The sequence below is a fragment of the Nematolebias whitei genome, chromosome 20 (assembly GCF_014905685.2).
Source record: "Nematolebias whitei isolate Nwh7 chromosome 20, NemWhi1, whole genome shotgun sequence".
NCBI lineage: Eukaryota > Metazoa > Chordata > Actinopteri > Cyprinodontiformes > Rivulidae > Nematolebias > Nematolebias whitei.
This window is the reverse complement of record NC_056517.1, coordinates 27,610,707-27,618,826: the sequence shown is the minus strand read 5'-3', so window position 1 is coordinate 27,618,826 and position 8,120 is coordinate 27,610,707. Positions and strand designations below refer to the sequence as shown.

The 8,120-nt window shown below is 37.2% G+C and overlaps 1 protein-coding gene across 1 annotated transcript in view; it reads right to left on the bottom strand.

The window, feature by feature from the left end:
- The window catches only part of si:ch211-285f17.1 (sickle tail protein homolog), an 85,961-nt gene extending 78,214 nt beyond the window's left edge, over positions 1-7,747 (bottom strand). The window contains exon 1 of the mRNA XM_037694060.1: positions 7,684-7,747. The gene's annotated coding sequence lies outside the window, so the exon portion shown is untranslated. The remainder of the gene's footprint in view (positions 1-7,683) is intronic.
- Between the last annotated feature and the right edge of the window lie 373 nt (positions 7,748-8,120).

Sequence of the window (8,120 nt, the reverse complement as noted above, 5' to 3'; positions counted from 1 at the left end):
TATATATATATATATATATATATATATATATACACATACACATATATACACATATATGAATACTAAAATAAATATAACGGTCCTACTTCGTGAATTTTGAGTTCTTGCAGGAGGGTCCAAAACGTAACCCCCCCCCAAATAAACGAGGGACTCCTGTATAGTTAACAATAGGAAATGATGCTATTTATCGTTTGTTTGAAACAATTTAACTTCTTCTTTTCATATAAAATGTATACCTTCTTAAACCAGAACTTTCCAACAGTAAAATTTATACTTCATTTGTTCTATTAAACTATTTTTTAAAGTGCAAAACAATTTTGGAACATTGCAAGATTGTTGTACAAGACCCAAGTGGCAAAGAACTCAAACCGCAAACTCAAATTCATATTTGTTAAAAAAAACAAAAAAAAACTGTTTGTTTAGTTGATTATATAAAAAGACTGGTAAGATTAATAAATAATGACTTCTGTACTTGCATAGAGCTATAACTTCTCCTCTAAATCACAATCACCAGTAGACCATAAAGGGAGATTCAGCAATATCAAATAATTCATGCATAATAAATAGAGTCAATTCAAATTAATTAAGTGAGTGTAATTAAGTCATTTTCAGGCAGGGAGGGTACTCCAACAGACGGTCTGAGCTGAGCTTTGAGAGGCCAAATGAGATGTGTCTAATAAAAAAATTAAAAAAACTTTGCAAAAGTGGAATCCTTTAAAGTGAGCAGATGCTTGAGGAGATTGGGCTGATTTTCAAAGAGATACGAAACTGATATTTTAATATGCAAACAAGTCATCTGAGACACTTTCACTCTATAGAAAGACCAGTTGGATAACTGGCAGGCCATTCGATGAAAAGCATTCATCCCTCATTTCTAGACAGAGGCATAAGCTCATACATGCAGAAAGTTGATACAGTACCCCGATCCTGCAGTTTCATTAAAGTGAGATGGCTACTCTGTGATGTCTGTGTGGCTAACCACCACCATTCACTAGCTGATGGCTTTAGCATGTGCCTAGCAGCCTGTTGGCTCCACTGGTCTCAGATCTGGGAGAGCTGTAATCATGCAGGACATTGTTGTGCTGCTGCTGGAAAGGATATGCTCTCATGTGAAAGGAAAACCTGATGGGAAGGAAACTTCGAAATAAAGCGCTAAGAAAAGACGACAAAGGTCACAGGAACAAAGACCTGTGTGAGTATGTGTGTAGGTGAACGTAAAAAAAGTGGCTCTTTTCCCTTACCAGTATAAAAATAAGTGGACATACTTCATAAACTGTTTTGAAGCATTGAATTTTAGTTATGCAATAAGAAGTGTGGTATGCGGTAGGACAGTGTGGGATTTAAAAAGCCAAGAAAACCAATTAAATTTCTCCTCGATGATTTAAAGGGAATGCAATAACGGACAGGAAACTTTTCTCTGCATCACATGTTGATATTATATGTAAAGAGGAGCTTCCACATTCAGATTCTAACAAATACAAATGAAATATCTCTCCGTCTTGAATATGAACAATTGAAAATACCTGAAAGCTTGAGGGGTTTTTCAACTAAATGGACTGGAAAATTATTACCAAATGTTTTCACATTTGGGTTAATTGTTGCTTAAATATCAATATTCCCACCATTGTTTCCATTCAAAGCAGTAAGGTAAAGCAGAAAGGTTCAAAACATGTTTAAAAATAGGACATTTTAGATTTTGACGTGGTGACTATAAATCTGAGAGCTACGTCTTTGAATTGCTCTGTGGTTCAGTCAGATCTGGTTTAACTGGAAAACTTTTTTATTTTGTAATTCCAACATGAAATATTTCCAGTTATTGGAGCCTATACTAATTTGCAATCTGCCAAAAAAAACTTTATTTTTTATTTTTAAATAATTCTTCCTTCTGTGTTAGCTTTAAGTGAATATGTTTTGAGTAATTTGGGGGTGTTTGTCTGGTAAACGAATGATACAGAGCATAAAAAATAAATTTTGCTGAAGCCATTTCTGAGAACACTATTCTAAATCTTCAATAGACTTAAAGTGGCACTGCCTATTTTTTGCTAAGATAAGGCTGGAGCAAATATTAGCTTCATTACAGTCACGCAACAACAAAGAAGAGTTTATGGCAGATAAGATCAATTTAATTATAGGGGTCTGAAATTGCGCACTTTGCAGCAACAAGAAAAAGAACTTTGTGTTTAATTACACGTATGGTTCTATTGTAGAAGAACAAACATATTTATGATCTAAAGGAAACCACTAATGGTTTAGATAAGCCAAAGCTTCTGAATGTGATTCATATTGCCAAAATGTATCAGTCAGTCATTTTGTAGGCTTTCACACCAAATAATTATTTCAAGTTACAGGCTAAAGTCTAAACTTGTTTGTGCCAATCCTAAACGAACTAAAGACAGTCAAATTAATACTCATCTTGATCACCAGACGGCTCCAAATGTTACAACAATAAAGTAAACAGGACACCGATGGGGATGGGAGGTGAACAGTAATGCCGTTTTTAAATTCGGCAATAGAATTTGATGGCCACTGTAAGCTCGTAAAGCCTTTACAAATAAAATCAGAGAACTTTATCCCCACCTCCATGCTTGGAGCAAACTTATTTTTTACGACCACAGAAAGAACCAGCGAGAAGCTTTGACAAAAAGGCGTCTGAAAAACTTCACTTAATGGCTAAAACAGCTTAAAAAAGGTAGAAATTTTACAGATCCAATGACAGAAAAAATATCACAGTTTTATTTGTGCAATACAAAAAAAGAGATTTCACCAAATTACTGTCTTCCAACAGCTCTCATACAATTTTAGTCAGACATAAGGTGTCTAACTAGCTTGTCAAATGCTACATTTGGCTAAAGAATTGATTTTTTTTTACCTCTAATATCAAAAGAACTAAAAAAAAGAATACTGTAAAATAAAAATCGGAGTCTTGAGAAAATAAGTTTCTGCGCAAAAGTTAGTTTAAAATTTCACTTTTGAGATTGTTGAGCTAACACTGTCAAGCCAAGCACAATCATTTTAGCATGACTAAGTATTGCTTATTCCATCATGTGAGGCATTTAATGTGTGACACAGTTTGTCCTCCACCGCAGTTTGGATATGAAGTTGTCATACTTGTATAATCCTATTTAAATAAAGTCCTCAAACTTGGGTCTATATCTTCAAGAAGCCAGCCACAGTCAAAAATAGCAACATACCTGTCTTAGCCTGCAACGGTTTTATTAGATCCTCGTTATTAAACTGCCCTGCTGGGCCTCTTCCCAGTATTTACACGGTCCTGTTTAGTTATCGGTTAAAGCAGGAAGCAGTCCTCCAAACAGACTCTGAGGAGACAAGAGGACAAGTTTCCTCAAAACATCCAACTTGAGAGCTCAGTTAGCCGCCGTTCTTAGAATACCCCAGCTTTAATAAAAAACATCCCGAGCTTGTCACTGGCTTCACAGAACACATTCAGAGATTTCATAATCTCGGTCATGCCTAAATGAGAATGCGCACATGAGTTTGTCAGCCGGAGGAGTAATTATAACATCGTGCAATGATAATTACTCGTTAGCGGAAAGTCGTGGAAAATATAAAAAGCCAACATCTGAAGGACGAGGGCAAGCTACTGCAGGTTGTTAACCCAATCATAAGTCTCATCCATATTTAATGGGATTAGGGAGATTTACTTCTCAAATTCAAGCTTTGCTTAATTAATGCTTCATGAGGATGAAAAACCTCAAGGATGAATAAAAACTGGACATTTACAGTAAGCGAGATTATAAACAGAGACAAAATATACTATGTTTTATCCCCATTTCTTTTTTCTGACATAAGTCTCATCAAAGTATGATGCAAGGTTAACTACCTTTAGTAGAAAGTTACAACGTTGAAACAAAAAATATACAGCTTCTGTTGGAGTATAAACAAAACATATCTGTCGAAAACAGCCCTGGTACATTCTGGTGTGTTGTGGGAGGCATTGTATCAAGACAAATGTCTAAAGGAGGGGATAAATTAGAGGAGGAAGTGTTTACATTAAGGGAAAACAGCTGGAGAGGTTAACAGAGAGAGATGGGGTCTTCTTCACGTCACCCCCTCCTTGATGTTGCCAAAGAAAGTGATAATGGTTTAGTAAAGCAAATGAATTGGGCTAATTTAGCATGAGATTATACAGTACATATCAAGAGTATAGAGTAGAAGGAAAAAAAGGACACATACAGTACTGTATGTACTTTTATTCTGGCAGAATTTTTTTTATCATATTCCAGCTGGAAGTGCCCCAAAAGTGTGACAACTAGCTGTTACAATTTGCAAATGAACATAGGATTAGATGTAAATTGCTAAATAATTTAAGAGTGGATGATGTGTAAAGGTTTGAGGTTGTAGAGATGAATTGCTGTAAGATGGTGGCAACTGGGTCCACTCAAGTCGTTGGCTTGTCAATCCAGTCAAAATTTAATTCCTGCTGCCTTTCTAGTGTCAGTACCCCGAAACTTGTGTGTGCCTTGTGTGGTTTACTCAGGAGTCCCTTCATTAGGACTGGTTGTAAATATCAAAAACAAAAAGAATAGCCAAAAAAAACAAACAAACACACAAACAAAAACAAAAAAATCATAGAAGACTGACACTACTGACTCACGATGGATTTATACATTTTCAGATCAAGACCTTTTCAAGTCAACTATTATCTTTACTCGCTTCTTCCTTTACATGTTGCAGTGGATGCTGGTGCCTATGTCCTGCAGTCACTGTGCAAGAAGCAGGGGACACCCTGGACAGATCACAAGTCCATCACAAGGACGCATGTCCATTCACACCTCACACAGCAACCTTCTCGCTGAGAGATGACAGCTATACCAACTGTGCCACAATGCCCCTCTTCCCCATTTTAGGCTATTTTCTAGTCATTGCTTTTGACAAGTTGTTGGAATGTTGTCTCACAGAAAGTTCCCCCATCTTGATGCATTTATGGTGGACAAAGTCTGGAGCATGTGTATAATAATTTGAAAACTGACTTTTTTTTTTTTTTTGAGCGCTTCTGTGGTAAGGTCAAATTTTCCACTGTACATTCTTCCCAGCACTGCAAAAATAAGTTTTGCTCAAAAGCACCTTCATCTGCTAATCAGAAATAGGTTTAGCGTACACTGAAGCCAATTAACAAATGAAAGTCAATTACCAAGGCAAAGATTTCATAAAATTACACATTGCTTTGATTCCAACATAATGCATATTATTTACATCTACTTTTGACTATAATTTGCTTGAGGCAAACTATTCAAGTGCATTTATGGAGAAAAGTACAATAAATGACATACTTCCTGTAAGTAAGTTATAAAAGTGAGTTTATACTCTGCAGCAGTGTTCTTTAGAAGGTGACAGTTTGTAGGAAAACAATCAACTCCTCTTAAATTAAAGTGATGTGTGTAATCTCGATAAGCCTAAACCCTTAACCAGCTAATCCTGTCCCTGTGAGAACAAGAAACTGTATTTCTATACCAAGTTATTTTTATACATATCAAAGTTTCAGAAAAGAAATCTACCTCAACTTTGGTGATCCTAATTATATGGGAATGTCTGATTATTTCCATCACTAACAATTAATTGGAGCTGAACTGAGATCTCTTTAATAAGGTTTGATCAAACCCAGGAGCTCAGGAGATGTGGCATGAGTTGGTCAGGACCCCAGTGAATGATGACAGTGCCGACAGCTCACTGTAGAAACACCTGGCTGGGCCTCTATCCCCCCCTTCCATCACCATCCCCCATCCATACCACACCATCAGCCTCAGTTCCTCTCAGCCAGATGCTACTGATGGACCAGGTGTAATAACACCAAGCTAAACGTCCCACAGTACCCATCAAACTTCACACCCTCTCTTTGCATCAGTTTGTATATGTTGAGTTTGATCTTTAGCACAAATTTGGTTCTGATTTGATGAGTTAATACATTGATGCTACGTGTGGTCAAACTTAGCATTTCCTAATGATATTAGATAAATTGAGGCATTTAGTCAAAAGCTTCTGTGTGTCTAAGCTTGTAAAATGTTAACAACCCTGCCAAAATCAGTAAGCCTCATATGTTAGCACTTAGACAAATAGCTGTGCTGAATTAAAGTGGCAGCCAGGGCCTTGCCTTCCAGTTAATAACAGTTTCCTGTGGTCTTGTGAGAAATTGACAACTTGCTGTATCAGCAAAGCAAACACAAAACTTGTGAAGGAATCTAACATTGTCAAAGCGCCAAAACGGCTGATGAAGGATGAGGTTCAGGGGCTCTGGATAAGGCGCTGGCTCATTCGTCTTTCTGACGAGGAACTCCTCTGTTCACCTTCTTTTCCTGCAGGGGGACTGAGGCTGATAAACTCATTGATCAAAGAGACACGAGAAATCACGCCAAGCTACTACGAGCTAAGTGGAACTAAACAGGCGTGTGGAAACTTTAAAGGGAAAGTTCCGATTTGTCAATGTGTAAAGCAGGGATCTGTGTAAATGTCATGAACTTTTAATTAAATTCAGACTATATTCTATCAGATATATTAGCTAACGCTTAATTTTCATAACTGTTCCATAGAAAACTGCTTCAAAACATCCAAAGTATACTTTAGTGTCAGAGCATTAAAAGCTATGATAATATTTTTAATTAATAATTATAAGTTATGTGTATAACTTTGAACAACTAATTGTATAAAGGCAGAAATAAACATTTTAAACCAAGTTTGACGCTTTAATACGCCTACACAACTATTAAATTTACTTTTTCTCCATTTCTTTAAGCTGTCAGACCCACCTTTTCCAGACACAAATGCTCTTCGCAGTGGAAAACAATTCACATAATTTTAGCAGTACTGGAAAATGCAGACAAGAAATTAGGCTTGACGGGCTGTAAAACATAAAAGTTCAACATTCTTTTGCAGAATGGTGATAAGCTGGGAAGTATTTTAGCTGGAATGGTGGACATCATCACTAATTAGGGTTTGACATCCAAGATAAAGTATCACTGAAGTTTGTTTTAAAGGAATGCAGGATCAACCAGAAACTAATACGATCAGATTTTCTATAGTTTTATTTCACAACCAGTTACTTCAATGATACGGATTATCATCCATCTGCGATCTAAAATGACAAAGCGGGTTAATAAATTAGGAAAGGTCTAGCTTAATTAGAGTTTTGAATGCAGACAGTTTAAGTGACAGTGTGAGGACTACATTCCATAAATAAATAAAGAAATAAAAAGACCAGGCTGTTTTCCAGTTCACCCTCTCATGATTTGACCCTCTCTTCTCCCACATCAGCTTAATTAGACACAGCCACACACAAATTAGTTCTTTTCCTTTATTTTTTTCTAGCTTCATACGCTGAATAGCTGGCTGAATGTCAAGGCACCACCACCAAAAAAAAAAAAAAAAACAGCTCTGCAAAACAAGCAGCTTTCAGAGCCGGGGGGGAACCATCAGCAAACACATTAGGAAGAGTAAACTGAGTGCAAAACTTTGTCGAATTTACAAATAAACTTTGCAAAGAAGTGTACAATATTAAAACATGGCTCAAGTTATTGCAAGAATGTTGACGTCTCAATGCATCAGTTAGAATCGATGGCGAAAAAAAGGACAAATAAAAATGAGTGGTTTTACTTGTGCGTGTATAAACCTGAGGCTCTGTACTTTTTCAGATGACATCTTTGTGTTTTAGTATGAGATGCAGCTACTCACCCTGCGGTCTTTCTGTAACAAAGTACGTCCTGCTACAAAAGCAATAAAGGCTGAAGTATTTCTTCCCTCAAACACGACTAGTGACAAAAACTAACACACATCTCAAAGTCCCAAAACTTTTTGCTTTCTCCCGGCAGATCTGCACAACTCCCCGATTCCCCTCCCTCCCTACCTCTCTCGCTCTTCAGCACTTCCTGGGCTGCTGTTTACGCTCCAATCAGGCCTTCCAAGAGCCTACTGCTTCCCCTCCGTTCGCCTCCCCTCGCTCTCATTGTTCAGCCGGGGCTTGTCACAAGTAGGCGTCTGTGTGTGTGTGTGTGTTTTCTTTAACGAAGGTGTTTTAACCTCTTACCCAGAGTCTGGTTCGCCTCAATCACAAAAGTGAAAGAAGTTTGAAAGAGGGAAGATGGAGGGAGGATGGGAGTGATGGAAAAAAA